The sequence below is a fragment of the Triticum aestivum genome, unplaced genomic scaffold (genome assembly GCF_018294505.1).
Source record: "Triticum aestivum cultivar Chinese Spring unplaced genomic scaffold, IWGSC CS RefSeq v2.1 scaffold43816, whole genome shotgun sequence".
In the NCBI taxonomy this organism is placed as follows: domain Eukaryota; kingdom Viridiplantae; phylum Streptophyta; class Magnoliopsida; order Poales; family Poaceae; genus Triticum; species Triticum aestivum.
The window spans coordinates 11,322-28,474 of NW_025225737.1; the positions used below are offsets into that span (position 1 = coordinate 11,322).

A 17,153-nucleotide genomic window follows, 5' to 3' on the forward strand; every position below is an offset into this window, starting at 1 on the left:
CGCGCGGCGAAGATGATGATGGGCGGCGGGGGCGGCGAGGGCGACGGCACGGCGGCGCGGCGGCGTCGGCGTCGTCATCGAGATCGAGACTCTCTCGCGCGAGAAGTGGAACGAAGCGGCGACGAGATAACTGATTTTTCATAAGTGTCATATATATAGGAGGAGCCTTTAATACCGGTTGGAGCCACGAACCAGTACTAAAGTCCAATTTTGGTCAGCCCAAGCGGCGGGAAACTGGGCTTTTAGTACCGGTTGGTGGCTCCAACCGGTACTAAAGGGCAACACAGTAGTACCGGTTGGAGCCACCAACCGGTACTAATGGACATGCGCCCCAACATTCTTCTTCCTCTTCTTCTCCTTCTTCTTCCTCTTCTTCTTCTTCTTCTTCTTCTTCTTCTTCCTCTTCTCCTTCTTCCTCTTCTTCTTCTTCCTCCTTCTTCCTCTTCTTCTTCTTCTTCTTCTTCTTCTTCTTCTTCTTCTTCTTATTTCTGCGTAGTTTTTTGTATAGTTTTTTCTTTTCTGTTATATTTATTTTCTTCTATTTATTTGTGAGTAGTTTTTCATCTAGTTTGCCAAATTTCAACATTTTCAGAGTTCATTTTGTAGTGATTTGCAATTTCATGGTCATTTTGTAAACGATTGAAAAATAGCAAATATAATTTTTTTTCTTTTCTTCTTTATTTTTTCTTCTATTTATTTCTGAGTAGTTTTTTCTTTTCTGCAATATTTATTTTCTTCTATTTATTTCTGAGTAGTTTTTTTAATTTTTTTTCTTTTAAGCTATAGTTTTTCTTGTTTTCTGCTATTTTTTCTTTTCTGCAATTTTATCTTTTCTGCAAAACTTGATGGTCAAAGTCTGGAGTTATAACTTAAAAAAAATGTCGACGTGCAATTAGTTTTTTCCATAACAGAGGAAGTCCGGAGTTGTAATAAGTTATTAAAAATAAAAAAGAGGTGCAATGCTCGTTAATTTGCTTCAAGCCTTTCGGAATAGTGTAAACAGCACTGCGTATAGCTCCATGCAGTCTACCGTATTCCTGAAGGCTTGAAGCTAAGCAACGTGAGCATTGAGCCTCTTCTTCATCGTCTCTGCACTCAGGGCTTATAAACCGCTCCTAGTCCCTCTCACTTCGCGAGGTGGGACTAAAAAACAGCTTGCCATAACCTCATCAGTATCGGTTCGTGGTACGAACTGGCACTAAATGGTGATGGTGGGGCCATAGCCTGACCGCAGGCTGACACAGCCTCTTTAGTACCGGTTCGTGGCATGAACCGGTACTAAAGGTTCGCCACGAACCGGTGCTATTGATCGCCGCCAAGAACCGGCACTAGTGTACACATTAGTGCGGGCTGAAATTCCAACCGGCACTATTGTGCTTCACATTTGACCCTTTTTCTACTAGTGTTTCTAGCCAACGCTACTACTAACTACTAGTAGCGTGGGGTCACAAACAAACGCTACTGATAAACTTCTATCTATAAGCGTTTTCCTAGTAGTGTAGGCCGATACACCTAGATATTCTACATCAGCTAGCCTATCCCGTAAGGGGTCACATTATCTACTCAACTAAGCCAGAGCCCATATTGGCTTGTGGCTGCACACGTAAGCTGCTAGACATGAAAACACATTTGATCCCTTTGATCCTGATCAGACGGACCAATAGTGGTGCACCACCATGGACTTCCATGCATGCACCCATTGTACTTCGCAACAAATTAAACCAATTTCCGCCCATGTAGTTCCTTTAAAAGTCTTTGTCCTGATTACTACTTTGTCACTCAAGTTTCGCCATGAACACCCCCAATCCACGTCTACATTAGCGAGGCAAAATAAACTTACACGGTGGTGACAAGGTTGTATAGTTCAGACCTACCTCAAATGAAATACTAGGTAAAAACATAGCCATCTGGCATAAATTTTCTGCCATGCAATCCTACCACAAAGGACTAAGTGCATATATAAAACATAGGTAAATGAAAGAATGGTCAAATGTGAACTTGCCCTTGTACTGCTGGTTCAACTCTAGAGAATGATAGTATTCGGCTTCGCATTCCGGACAATCTATGGTCAAAGTAAATAACCATACATAAGCAAACATTTCATAGAATCAAAATAATATGCAACATGCAAAGACTCGGAAAAAACAAATGAAGATCCAACACACTTAACTTGCATGAAAATATTCTAAGTGCAAAGCAACATACGACATGGGGTTCAAAAATTTGTGATGTGAACCATAGTGCATACTAGGCGTACGAGTAAAACTATCATATACATATCCTAAGTGTGTGAAAAATATTGTGACAATGGTTCAATTCATAGGGTTTGGCTATGGTGACAAACTGCAAAAAGAATCAACTTAATAGGAGCTACGGTTTAGGAGATATGGCCGAAAAGAGTTCAAATTTGAATTTAAAACAATTCAAATTTGAAATCTACAAAAGTTTGCAAAGATGGGTTCTCTGGATATATCTAATCAAGATGAACAAATTGTCGTTGGTTTCGTCTGATTTGGATCTACGTTGAAAAAAAGTGATTACTCGAAGTTTAGGCGCTAATCTAAAGAAAAAAAAATACTGCATCTAAGTCCCTGGACACGTGGCGGCTCGTGGCTGGCTGAGCAGCGTCCACTGCGGAAGCTATACGGTGAACAACCGGCAATTAACAAAAACGCTAGCCCGCAGCTATCTAACAAAAATCGACTGGTTGTTTTAAAATGAAACCGTGGTTAACCGTGTACTGGTTCGACTAAAAAACAATTAATACAATCTAATATGGGCCGTTGGTGATCGATCTAACGGGCAGTAGAAGGAGCGGCGGCTTACAGTGGGCTGGTGGTGGCCAGTGACGAGCAGAGGACGGCCGGGCGGCTCGGGTCGGAGGAGGCGGCCAGTGCGGCGGGTTCTGGCGGCGGGCAAGTAGATAGGAAGGACCAGTGCGGCGAGGTGATCCGGTTGGTGGTGACGGCGGTCCTTGGCGACATCCAGATAGGCAGATGAAGGGCGGCGGCACTCTGTGTGCTCTGGCGAGGGCGTGCATCGTCAGGGCATCGTCTTCGGCTGAACCTGGGCGAGGAAAATTTGTCAAACAGATGCGTATGGGAACGGCGGTTCGATTGATGAATAATGGAGGTCGGGGAGGGCTCACCGGCGATGAATTCCTGCGGCGAGGCGGTCGGGTCCGGCGAGATGCAAATCTGTGGGGCGTCGGCTATGAGCGGCGTGGGGAGAAGTGAGTTGGCAAGATGAGAGTGGGAGTGTCCGGGGTATTTACAGGCGAGGTTGGGAGCGACGGAAGGGTTGACAAGGCTTATCCCAAAGGTGTGGCTGGCGGTTGCGGGAGGAGCGCGAGCTCCTCCCGAGCCGCGCGGCAGGAGGTTGGGGACGGCCTATGGAACTGGGGCCCACTTGTCGGCGAGATATAGAGAGAGAGGTGAGAACGGGCGGCCGGCTCGAAGGTCATTCGAGCACGGGGCTGGGCCTTGGACCGCTTTTGGCCGAGCGGGCCAGCTGGCTGGCGCTGTGCTTGGGCCTGCTAGTGTGTGTGTGTTTTTTTACCGAAAATCTTTTAATGTCCAAAACAACACCAAACTAATTTAAAAAATACCACAATAATTTCTTAAATCATTATAGAATAAATACAACATAGCAAACATTATTCTAAGCACATAATTTTTTTAAAATAATTTCATAATGCAATTAATGCACTTTTGGCACATAAAATAAATACCAAATAAATTCTAAAAACTCCAAATAATATTCTAATGAATTTTCCAACTCTTTTATAATTGAGGAAGTCATCTTATCCCCTCTCTTTTATTTTTCTCAAGTGGAAAATATTATTTGAATATTCCAAAAAAAACTCGAAAATGCAATAAAATATGATATGCATTGATGATTCTATTTAACATCAAAATTAAATAAAAGTTGGGATGTTACATAACACCTGTGAAATACCCAATTAGAGCATTAGTAATTTGCACTAAATTACAACTACGCAAAGTGGCACATTGCCCGGCACGAGTTTAGGAAGCGAGCACGAGTTTTGAAGCAGTGATGCCATTGCCCGGCAGACTGCAGTTGGGAACATTACCCTGGCTATACACCTCGAACACCAGCCATCAGCGGACTTGACCAGCTGGCCGCCCTTCTCCCCGCCACCGCCGTCGCCCTAGCACTCCTCCGCCTTCGCGGCCTCCACTTCGCATTGCATCGATACAAACATATTATCAAACAGGTGAGCTGTATTGATCGGAATGTAACAGAATAGCGGGATTGGGGATGATCTCACTGAGCCTACAGTCACCGGCTTCGCCTAGGGGACGGATGGAGATGCTCTTGAGCATCACCGCCTTGAGTGTGGTCACGTGCTTCTCTGCCGGGAGACGGGCGCGACATGGGCATGATGTAGTAAAATTCATATATTTATAATAAACTTTTAAGCTTATTTAAATGAGTTCTATAATACTATAGCTTTAATTAGTTCACTTTTATATTACTCCCTTCGTTTTTATTTGCTATGTATTTTAGCTATGACTGAAGTCAAATTTAATAAGGTTTGACCAAGTTTGTAGAAAACAATATGAATATTTACATTAACAAATTTATATGTTGTGAAAACATATGCGATAGTGAAACCAATGTTATTGATTTGGTGGTGTATATGTTAATACATTTTTCTACAAACTTGTTGAAAGTATAGTAAAAATGGAGGAGTAGTTAGTTAGCATAGTCAACAGTATAATTTTTTTGCTCTGTAATACTTAGTGTTCTTTGTTTGATATGCAGTTTAAATGCATATCACTAAAATTTTGATTTCCTAACTATTTTTTTTATCTTTTTGAGTTAATTCTTTAAAATTGTATTAACTATATAGTGTATAAAATATATTTCCATGTGTGTGTGCTCGTATAAATTAATATCATTAAATATCATGATAGAGATTTGTAAAGCATACAATCTAACAAAAGTATTAATAGTGGTTTCTAGTGTATTATTAGGTAAGCTTATATAAACTTTTAGGGTATGCCAAATGTTTCTTGCAACTTGGGTTCATTAATAAATGGGCAACAGGTGCATGGTTTGTACTTCAGATAAAACATTTATTGTAACCATCAAAGAACATAGAAAATTGTAGATTCTACTTTTTAACACATATGATTTGATATTTGATAAGCTCCTCTAGAATGTAACTGGTTTAATTTGGCGTACACCAAAGCTCCCACTAGTTTATAAAATAAGAGGTTGTGCATTAATTTGAATATAGAAATCCACTTAACATATATTTCATTATTGACATGCATGACGTGTGAATTTTCTCTGAGATTATATACACTATTATGAATTTTCTACCATCAAAATTCAATCTTCTTGGGTATCCAATAATCTTTCAGACATAATGTATAATAATGTGGTCACTATAACATAAAGGCACATGTTACCGCGCCCGGCCATCTGACAACATTATGATAGAAACATTTGAGAAAAGAAAGTAAAGAGTACATCTATGTGAGATCCGGCTGATAATTGAGAGAATTTCTTATTTGGCACTTTTTAAAAATCCCGTTCCCTTTATGGCCCTCAAAATTTTATTCTTCCCTTTTTGACACCACAACTTCATTTTCTTCCTTTCAAGACACTTCCATCAGTTTTTGCTGTTAACACCGTCAATAGAGACTTGAAAACTCTTATTTACCCTGATTTAGCACATTGAAAAAAATAGAAAAAAATCTAGTTTGACTGAACCGTACATATCCTCACCCGATTCAGGGATTTCCCAGATTCATTTCTCTCTCGATTCCGCTTCTCCTAGAATCGTAACCCTACTGCACGGCACGAGGCAATCAGCGATGGTGCAAAACTGGTAGGGCAGCATGGAGGAGGGTTTGACCGAAGCTACTACGGATGGCGTGGTGGAGGAGGGCCACTGCGCTGCACCAGTCTCCGCATCAGGCAACCTATAGCTCACCAAACCCATATATGTGCTCGAACTAGGCTTCCACCTATAGCTCACCAAACCCATCGCCACTCTAGCCTAGCTACTCCGACCATAGTTGATATCCGAGCTACCGATCTGCAGTAGCCATACACGTCAGTCAACTCACCATCCTTGTTCTCCATCAACATAGCCAACAAACCACCACGGTACGACACACCGCCATGGCTTCCCCCATCCCAACCCCTGCCCCAAGTGCGAGCGACGTAATACTCCATATGAGATTCATCATCAATGCCCCAGCCAGGAGCAAGGAGGCCCTCTCGCTGCGCCACCATGCATGTCTAGGTCCATAGTTTTTTTTCTAAAAAAATTGTACTACACATCTTTATATATTTTCGTTCAAAAATAGTGAGCTCATCATTTCTTTAGTGTTGCACTCAAAATGCGGTTGTAGTAAAAATGGTGCACTCAAAACCCGTACCATCAAAATGCGGATGCGGTGATTTACTTTCCTTTTTTTGTGGCAATGAGAAAACAAATAGGTACAAAAAGGAATAATTAGAGTTGCATAATTTGACATGCATATATGTCATGTACGTTTCCTATCTAAATGACAACCATGCATATATTGTCGACCCATGTGTCACTCCTTTCGACGACTCATGGGAGAAACCCTCGCTTGCACCGCTCTTCCCTGTCATCCCTTCTCACCGCCGCTACCGCGACGACGGTAGGCCCCATCCGTCAAAGGGGAGGGTATCCTTTGATAATTCTTGCATGGCGGAGACCGGATGCTGAAGCGGCTAACCCGTAGCTGGTGATGGCAAAGTGGTGTGTTTGGGGATGGTATGCGGCGATGGTCAGGTGGCGCTATTCGGCGAGAGGAATCGATCTTGTGCCGATGTGACTGTGTTTGGGGCGGAGGAATGCAGAGTCGTCAACGGCTCGTCTGGCACCATATGCCTCCAGGTGTCATGGACATGTAGCATGTGGGCTCTATCACATCTCCTTGTAGTAGTAATTTGATTAACACTGCTTTGTGTTATAGTGTTTGTGCAATTAATATGTATATTTTTAATAAAGAGAGCTCCCTCTCCGATTTCCATTAAAAGAAACCACAATGTCTTCATTAGAGAGCAACTAGGAAACTGAAAGAAAACTTAGTTTAGAGCTACCACGACCGAGGGAGCCATCCCTCCCTCCTCCCAGCAGCCCACAGAACACGTTTTTACATCCAGCAAAAACCACCAGATGCTAATCCGGAGAGCCCGCATAACAAGACTAGGTTGAGAAAGCGCAAAAGCAATATAAAGCAGGAAGACCACAGGGCAGGAGCAAAGTAGGCAACTCAAGGGAAACTTCATCTACAGTAGGAAAGAGATCAGGGGCAGCCACTCCTTCAAGTCATTGAACCCTATTCTCCAGCTGTGCACCCCTCTAAAGATCTCCCTCGCAACCTGCTCAAGTTGCCTTACACCCGCCGTCATTTGCCTTATTCTTCTTTGTTTTGTCTGCAATAATTCCAATCATCCAACCATTTGATAATCATGTTAACAGGAACGCAGGGGTCAGTAACCCTACTATTATCAAAGACTACTTTATTTCTTAGTTTCCACAGTGTCCAGAAAATTGCAGAAATTCCTAGTCATAAGGTCCCAGTCATTTTTATCAAATTTTCTGATCCATGTCCCGACAAAATTTCTGGGTGTCATCAAGAATATCAGTCATACCAAAAAAAACATTTCATAACCATCCACAACATTTTAGCAATAGAACAATGGAAAAAGAGATGATTAATGTCTTCTCCTCGTCCATAAAAAGAGGAGTTGCTATGACCCAGCCACCCACTTTTAACAAGATTATCTTTACTAAGGATACTCCCCCTCAGCACAAGCCAGATGAACACTTTGACCCGAGGAGGCATTTCAACTTTCCAGAGTAATTTATGTGGATATTTGATCCCATTTTGTACCAAATGTCTATAACAAGACTTAACTGTGTATTTACCACTACCTATCAAAGTCCAACTCACCACATCTTTTTGACCACTAAGTGTCACACTCTCACAAGCCTTTTTGATGTGACCCCAAAGTTCTAAAGTTTCCCCATACAACGACCTCCTAAATCTAACATTGTTTAAACCTCCCTTCAAAATCACATCAACAAATTTGTCTTTTTTCAAAACAAATATTATATAATCTGGGATAACAGTCTTACAAAGATTTAGGTCCTATCCACCAAACTTCCCAAAATCTGGTGCTTGCACCATTTCCTATATTAAATATACATAGGGAAAAGAAAAATTCCTTATGTTTCAGGAGCTCACCCCAGAATGCGAGTCGCCAGCCTTGTGCTTAACACTGGTAGTACAAGTATTTCTAACATACTCCCTCTAAGCACTTTTTGCCATGACCCCTCTGTATTATAGATTTTCCACCACCATTCGCACAACAGAGCTTTATTCTTATAAATGTGTGAACAACGCCTTGATTATAGTAACTCAGTTTGTTAATGACATGGGACAACTTCTTTGCATCTTTGCATGCATGGATAGCATCTGTTCCCAAACAGTATCAACGATGTGGTGGCTTTCCGTTTGTTGGGGTACTCTTTTTTTGTTTGAACACATTTGCTGGGGTACTCACTTACTCAGGAACAAGATAGGCCAGAATAGGAATCCGAAGAGTTTATACTGTGATTAATCCATATATGTCATGTACGTGTCATATGAAAATGAACGGAATCAATAACTCCCGAACGTGCGGTGCTTTTGCAAATCGTCCCGGAGGCAGTGCTAGCCGTCGGCCGAATCTCGATGACATCCCATGCCACGTCATGATGAGCGTAGCGTTCGGGATGATGTTGGGTTGCCCGAACGAGTTTCACCGCTTATCCACTCGCAACTCCATTCCCCTCCCACTCGACACCACATCACTCCCACACTCTCCCTTTTCATTGCCGGATTAGAAGACAGTCGGCCAAATCATGGCGTCGCGCGGCGGAGGCGGGCCGGAGCGGCTGGGGCGGGAGCTGGGCCTCGAGGACGCTTGCGTCCACGCGCACGAGATGAGGCAAGCGAGCGGGGGGGGGGAGCGCTGGGTCAACGCCCACCCACGCTGGAGGTTGGGGACGCCGGTGGGCAGGCAAGGCAGGGGAGGACAGACCCATCGGCCGCGAGCACGGGACGACGACGAACGGTGGAGATCTGAAAGAGGGCAGCTTGAGCGAGTCGCGGCGGCCGCCACGGCGAGGACTTCTCCCGCAAACCTTGTCTGTTGTCCGCCCGGAGGCGACGACGGCATCCTGCGCCGCGGCGCCCTCCACGGCAACGGCTTCTTCCACCGATCTCGTCCGATGTGCGGCCGCCCGGACGCGAGGACGCCATCGTGTGCCGTGGCGCCCTCCACGGCAACGGTTTCTCCCGCCGACCTCGTCTGATGCGCGGCCTCCTGGAGGCGAGGACGCCATCCTGCACCACGGCGCCCTCCACGGCGTCGGCCTCTCCTAGCACAGCGACCATACGCTGCCCATGGGCAACGGGCACATCATCATCATCTTCTCCGGCCGCTCGGACGCCGTCAATTGAAGATAGTCTTCCTGAACAGGTTCAGTTTTATGTCACTAGCTTAGCACTGATGGTGATTTAGCCCAGTTTGTATGCTGCAACTTTTGTGTGATTCATTTTTTCTCAGTCGTTCATGAATTTGCAGAGAGCTGTTTTACTTTTTCTTGTGATGCTAATTGACAAATATTGCATGCCAATCTTTTTTTTGAGATTATAGTTGATGGCATGTCAAAATATGTTTTTTGCCATGCAAACACAAAATATGTTGCGATGTCAACCAAACTTTTGCTGCCATCCCAATTTAAATTATTATTTTTAACAATCGCAATCATCATAGTATGTTGCGTGGTAAACACAAAGTATGTTGCCATGTGGAAATACTATTTTTGCATTGCCATGGCATATGTTTTTACCATGTCTCTGAAGCTGTGAGTACTACGTTTTTTCATGGCAATTTATAGATGTTCTTCTCAATAAATTGTGACTATTTCTTTGTAGATGTCACCATTTTTAAACTAGCTCCCACCATTTTTTTGTTTGCAAAGTTTTGTAGATGTCGCCATTTAGCATTGTGTAGTTATTTGTGCAGCACTTTTTGGCAGGTGATCTGATGCTAATGGACTAGATTTCCTTGGCAATTCTAGGAAACTATAGTTCATGGACACCCCCAAAATGTATAATTCATGACAATCAAATTATGTCTTTTGCCATTGAAGCTCAAATTTTACATGTGTTAATATGTTCCCATTGGAACTTAATTGCCATGCTTGTGTCTTTTCTTTAGGGTACATTCCAGATATATCACATTCTTTTTGCCATGGAAACTTTTGATTTTGGATATGTCCCCATCGAAACTTAATTGCCATGCTTGTGTCTTTTGTTTAGGGTACGTTATAGATTTATTGCATTGTTGCCATTGCAACTTTTTATTTTGGATATGTCCCCATAGAAACTTAATTGCCATGCTTGTGTCTTTCTTTAGGGTACATTACAGATTTATAGCATTTCTTACCATGACAACTTTTGATTTTGGATCATAACGCAAATTTACTGTCTTTTACCATAGCAGTACACCATGGCAACTAATCTTATACTTTTTGCCATCTAAACTTTAAAATTTTAGTTTATTGATCATGGCAAATTTAGTTCTCGGATCATGGCAAATTCATTGCTTTCTTGCCATGGCAACTTTTGATTTTTTTTTAAATTGTCGTTGTAATTCTTTAAATTGTCAAAAACAACACAAAATGGAAAATATTGCCATGGCAAGTTTTTACTAATTATTTCACCTTTATTAAGGTGGCGAATTTAGCTAAATTCCCACGGCAAATTTTTAAATTTACATTTTATTAACATGGCAAATTTACCTAAATCCCCATGGCAATATCTAACTTCTATTGCCATGGCAAGTTTTACTATTTATTTGACTTTTATTAACATGGAAAATTTACCTAAATTCTCATGGCAATATCAAACTTTTATTGCCATGGCAAGTTTTACTATTTATTTTCCATGGCTAATATTCTTTTTTATCTCCCATAATTTTTTATTTAATTACATGGTAATTATAATTTTTGTCACTCATGGCAAACATTCTTCTATGCGCATGGCAAGTTTTAATTTTATTCTTCCATGGCAAAAATACTTAGAAAACACGGCAATTATTATTAAACAATAGATTGTGCAGTTTTTTTTTTGTGCTTCAGCTAATTTATATAGTAAAAATAGCATACAAATTTTTATCCATATTTTGTTGCCATCATGGTATGCAAACTGCCATGGATTTTTTTCCTTTTTGTGCCATTGCATAAAAATATATTTTCTTGCCATCATGGTATAGATGCAAAAATTGTTTAAAATGATGATGACATTTTTTTGTTTGAAACCATTGGAATTCTTTTAGTAGTATCTTGTTTTCCTTTTTCTATCTATCTGGATATTTTTTTGGGACTTTTTTCAGTGATGGCAAGTTCATATGCATCCACACTGCACATTTGCCATGTTTTTTATTGGTAAACAACAAAGATTGCCATGGCAAATTCATACATTTTGACATCTTTGCAAACAAGATCTTTCTGGTTCATTCATATTATAGCGGTATAGATCTCATGGTTCATTCATACATTTTTATTTTTGCATCATTTTGTGACTTTTCATTGTGTGGCAAAATCTAGCCTTTATTAGTCACATCCAATAGTGGGCTTTTTGGTCATAGTAAAAATTGGCACAATCTGGGCTTTTCTTAACTGTTCTTTTTTCACAACAAAAAGGCCTCTAGGCCCCCGCCGAGGTAGGTGTTCAAGCTGGGTGACTCTCGTCCCGAACACATGCGTGCCATCGGTGCCTCCCACAGGACCGAAAGAATCGTTCGATCTGGGGCTCTCCCAGACCGAACGTTCGGCAGTTATCGGTGTCCAAAATGAAACCGTGCATATATAGATGGAGTACATATAGAAAGAGACCTGATGGAAACAATTAGAGATGGATGGAAAGGGATTCTACTTTCTGGTCAGGTAGGCAACTTAGTACTCCTATTATCAATGGGTCTTGTTGCACTTTAAAGTAGGAAAATACAATCGTACTAAATATACCAAATATTATTATCACTAATTCTAGGAAAAAACTAACGCCCACACGTGTGGCATTTTGCACAACGCCCACATGCCTCCATCACCACTCATTTTGCCACCTATGAACAATTGACATCAGCAGGAATATTTTGGGTTTTCGGATCAAAAATATTTTATCTCCTAATTAAAAAATCAAATTAAAAATCCTTTTTCACCATTAAATCCATATCGACAGGATATTCAAAACTAGACCCCATGTTGATATGTTTCGATGAAAAAACTTTTGCCCAAAAGTTGGCATGACGTTTACACTGTAGTTGCCGTAGTGCTTAAACTAAAGTTGCCATGTGACAATTTTAATTTGTAGAGCATGGCAATTTTTTTTATGACGGCAATTCCAGTACTTTGACCATGAAAAATATTTTTTTATGAACCATGGCAATTTTAAGTGCATGTATTATGGCAATTTTAGTTTATGGTTCACGACAAGTCTAGTTTCTTAATTCTACGTTTTATAATATGTCAAAATTTACTTTTAAATATAGAAGAAAATAGCTGAAACATATCATGGCAATTTCAGTGTAAACATCATGGCAATTCATGTTCAATATACATGGCAACTTTTAACTCCAAAAAAAATTCATCGAAATATATTGATATGAGATCTAATTTTGAAGATCTCGCCGCGAAGGATTTAATGGTGAAAACGAATCTTCAATCAGATTTTTCATTTAAGAGACAAAATATTTTAAAAACTAAAAATCCAAAAAGATTCTCACATGCATACATGCGGTGACATGGCGCAGTCTATGTGTTATCGGGCGTGTGGGCAGGTTTGACTCCCACCACACGTGTGGGTGTTAGCGTTGTCCTAATTCTAATGCTAAATATGTGACAAATTGCAACTAAAGGTGTATTAGAAATACAACTCTATTGTGTTAACAATCTTCATACCCTCAAAACTTACCGCATGGTATGCGTGGTGAGCAACTTCTGAATGGTACTCTCTCCGTTTCTTTTTAGTTTGTGTTTGACGCATTTTTGTCATAATGTTGTACATGTCAGGCATAAGAAAATGACATTAATACGTACGTACGAGCATGTATATAGCAGTGACAAAAATGTTGATTTTTGTTCAAGAAGATCATGTCCAGTCGGTGGACCATTATTGATACCGGCATGAACATGGTCTAATCATTATTAGAGCACTAGGCTCAACCACGTGCATGCGTGTGCAAAGTCCTTTGGCCCAACCCATGGATGCATGGCATTTCTCAGGCCGGGCTTGCGAAAAACCAACGGACAAAGTCTAGGCCCGAGCCCAGCCCGTCCGAATAAAAAAATGAAAAAGTAGGACCAAACCCGGCCCAAAGGGACTAAAAAGTTTAGTTTCGAGCCGGGTCGGGTAGGGCCAACGTTAAACTTCTTAATTTCTCATGCCCGAGCCTATCCCGAAGTGCACGACGGGCCACAAATTCAAGTCTGAGACCCGCTAAACACAAAGCCCGACCCGGCCCGGCCTGGGTTTTCAGGCCGGGTTCGGGCTGGGTCAACGGGCCGGGCTGCCCATGGCCAGGTCTAGCAGCTGCACACACCAACTGCCGCCAAGTTGCGAGCTCGACCGCCACACCTGTACGAGCTAATCTCACGGAAGCATACTTATCCGGTCATCTCTCCACAGGATCAGGGGTTCTGGCTCAACAACTAATCCGCCGCAGCGACCGTGCACGTAGCGCTCGTGCAAGGGGTAGTTATCTGTTCCCACATGTCCACCTATAAAATGATCAAGCATCAGCCACATTCAAGGAAAGGGACCGCGCGCCCGTGGCGGCACGTGCCGTGCGTGCGCCAGCGACGGGCGTCGCACAGAAGCAGGACGAGGCTCTCCCATGGCGGCAGCATCGAGGAGATCCCGAAGGCAAAAGCGATCACATCGTACCTGATCCCACAAGATCTCAAAGGTAGATGCTTCAGCGGCCTAAGGCGCGAGGTCGCGGACGACACGCCCGGGAGGCGTACGCAGCCAGCCGCGGCGGCGGCGACGACGTCCTGAGACCGCTGAGAACGTGGCCGATCGATGCTGATGAAGATGTACGCAGCCGGCAACGACGGCGGCTGCCATGACGCACACATGGCCGCTTCATGTGGACTCGTCCAAGCTAGCTCCGCGGAAGTCATCATCCGCAGACACACGGTGCTCCACTTCTTTCTTCATGGTTTGTCCGCATATACATATATCTTTTTCTCTCCATCCTAATCTTTCAGGTGACATGGAGGTGCATGCACGAGGTGTGCCAGGAACATACCTGTGGCCACGATGGGCCGCGCCGCCGGCGTGGATGGAGGCTCTATACAAGTCGAAGCTAGCTGGCTATGGTTAGCTGGGAGCAACCCATGCAGAGCGCGCCCCAGGGGAGCGACAACACAGAGTACGCCTCACATGCAAGAAGAAACGAAGAGGCCGCGGCTATACGCGCCCACGGTGGTCGCGACTATATTCGCCGACGGAGGCCGAGGGCACCGCACCGAGGAGGACCACGCGCTGGGTGCACTCGTTGTCGGAACGGCCTCGGGTGACACGCCGGCATCCACGGCGAGCTCGGCGAAGAGTTTTTCCATATACGCTGCCACACACTACATCAACACAAGCAACATTCTCTCTCAAAAAAAAAACACAAGCATCATTCTTTGTCAATGGCATGCCTATATAATTAATCTTCTCTCTTTCCATCTCTCACCCGAGAAGCGATGACGCACAGCGCGCCTAAGGCGAGATGCACACACTCAACTTGGGGCAGCAAGTGCTGGAATTTAGTCTATCTTCGGACAGGCCAATACCTATTTCAAAAATTCCTAATAAATTCTAGAGTAAGAGGTGGAATTAAAGTTTAGTCTCACATTGCTAGTTTAGAGGGAGTTGGACCTCTTTATAAAGTAGGTTCTGTCCCACATGTATGAGGAGGATGAGAACAAGACGGACATCCACGCGCGCTCCTCTTCCGCCGCCGGCCTGAATCCGAACGGCTCGCCTCTTCGGCTCCGCACCTCTTTGAGTCCTGTATGGGAGAAGGGTGATAAGGTTTTTGAGGACCACACTGTGCGACTACTGACCAGTTCATCACGGACACCGACAACTTCTTTCCTAACGTCGACAACCTCTTCGACGACATGGCTGGCGAGGATGTCGACCCCAAGTCCAGTGCTTCTGCTCCTGTTGCTGTCCCGTACATGTTTTTGTTTTTCCTGTTATAGGTCCTGCCACAGTTCCTTGTTCTATTGTTTGCCCTAGATATGTTAGGCTCTATTTCATCTATATAACTAGCTATATTGTCTGCTCTAGATATGCTCAGTTCTAGTTCATATTTGCAGATGTTATTTATCTTCTCTCTGTCAGATCGCATGACTTGCTTTATCTCTGTTATTTTAGTCATACTTTATCTAGTATTTCCGTTAATAAAATCATATGGTAAATTGCTCATATTTCCAACAGCAAGTACACGCACCGACGCAGGTCGCGGGCACCGCATCGAGGAGGACTCTTTCGTGGGCATAAGGCCAAGTCCAGGGCGCGACCCATCTTGTCCGGCCCCGTCCGTTTGGGGCAAAACGGGCAAACCAGGCGGCCTAGCGCGTGGGCGCAAACGTACTATTGTCTGTTTTCTATTCGCTTTCGACCCATCCTTGGCCCAACTTTGCGCCGCTTTGGGGGTGAAACGGACAGCGCGCGGACGGGCGCGTGTCCTCCCCTGGCCCGCCCGTCGGTGGCACAGGGACCCCTTTTTCTATCCGCCCCCTCCCCCTCTCCAGCCGCACCCCCTCGACTCTTCTCCACTCCACCCCTCGCCGCCGCCGCCGTCGTCGCTGCCATTGCAGCTGTGCAGCTCGGACGCGCGCACGCCCAACCCCCTTCCCTCGATGCCCCAGAGCTACCCAACCACGGCCACCTAATTAGCGCACCCCGCGGCCAGATTTGGAGCGGATCCGGTCGGTCTTGAGCTCGCCTGACTGTGGGAGGCCGCACCGTGCCATGGACTGGGTGAGACTTTTCTCACCGGACAGATCTTCATATTCGGCGGCTTCGCACTGCGGGCCAATTCGCTTGGCCATCTGGAGCAGATCGAAACGCCCCTGGCCATCAGGTCAGATTTGGAAGCTTAAACTACACGGCCGACATCCGCGGGGACTTGATCTTCGACGGATTCGAGCCACGACCGAGCGCGCCGCACTGTCATGAGGGGCATGATCTAGCTCTGCCGTCGGACAGCGCCCGGAGCACCGCTCAGGCGTCCGCTCCGACCATTAGCTCGGAGCCGACTGCGCCAGTCGGGGACGGACGGTTGGACGCCGCCCAAGGAGCCGCAATCTCTACGGTGATAGAGCCGAATACCAGCCTGGTCCTTTGTGAGGCCTGTGACTCCAAGGTGCCGGACTCCGTTCCGGACTCCGGATCTTCCACACCCCTTCCGGTCGAACACAATTGGGCTCCGATCATGGAGTTCACCGCCGCGGACGTCTTTCAGCACTCGCCATTTGGCGACATCCTGAATTCACTAAAGTCTCTCTCCTCATCAGGAGAGCCCTAGCCAAACTATGGTCAGCAAGGTTGGGATGCGGACAACGAAGAAATTCGAAACCCACCCACCACCCACTTCGTAGCCACTATCGACGATCTAACCGACATGCTCGACTTCGACTCCGAAGACATCGACGGTATGGACGCCGATGAAGGAGATGACCAAGAACCAGCACCTATAGGGCACTGGAAAGCCACCTCGTCATATGACATATACATGGTGGACACCTCCAAAGCAGGGGATGGCGATGAAAAAACGGAGGACGACCCCTCCAAGAAGAAACCTCAGCGCCGATGTCAGCGGCGCCACTCTAAATCCTGCCAAAGCAAAAACGGCGAGTCCGGCACTTGAGACAACAACACCCCGGACAGTGCCGAAGACAACCCCCTCCAGCAGAATTCAGCGCAGGAGGACGGAGAAGCCAGCCCTCATGAGAGAGCGGCAGACAGGGAGGTCGAGGACGACAATTACATGCCTCCCTCCGAAGACGAGGCAAGCCTCGACGA

At 44.6% G+C, this 17,153-nt stretch overlaps 1 long non-coding RNA gene across 3 annotated transcripts in view; it reads right to left on the reverse strand.

Moving 5' to 3' along the window:
• Nucleotides 1-3,315, reverse strand: part of LOC123172341 (uncharacterized) — a 4,879-nt gene extending 1,564 nt beyond the window's left edge. The window contains exons 1-3 of one of the 3 annotated variants that reach the window (XR_006485535.1): nucleotides 3,149-3,311; nucleotides 2,827-3,066; nucleotides 1,318-2,062 (exon numbers count right to left, since the gene is read on the reverse strand). This is a non-coding gene — a long non-coding RNA (uncharacterized lncRNA). Of the gene's footprint in view, nucleotides 1-1,317; nucleotides 2,063-2,826; nucleotides 3,067-3,148 lie in introns of those variants that run through there. The other 2 variants (XR_006485537.1, XR_006485536.1) reach the window with 2 other exon arrangements.
• Nucleotides 3,316-17,153: the final 13,838 nt, after the last annotated feature.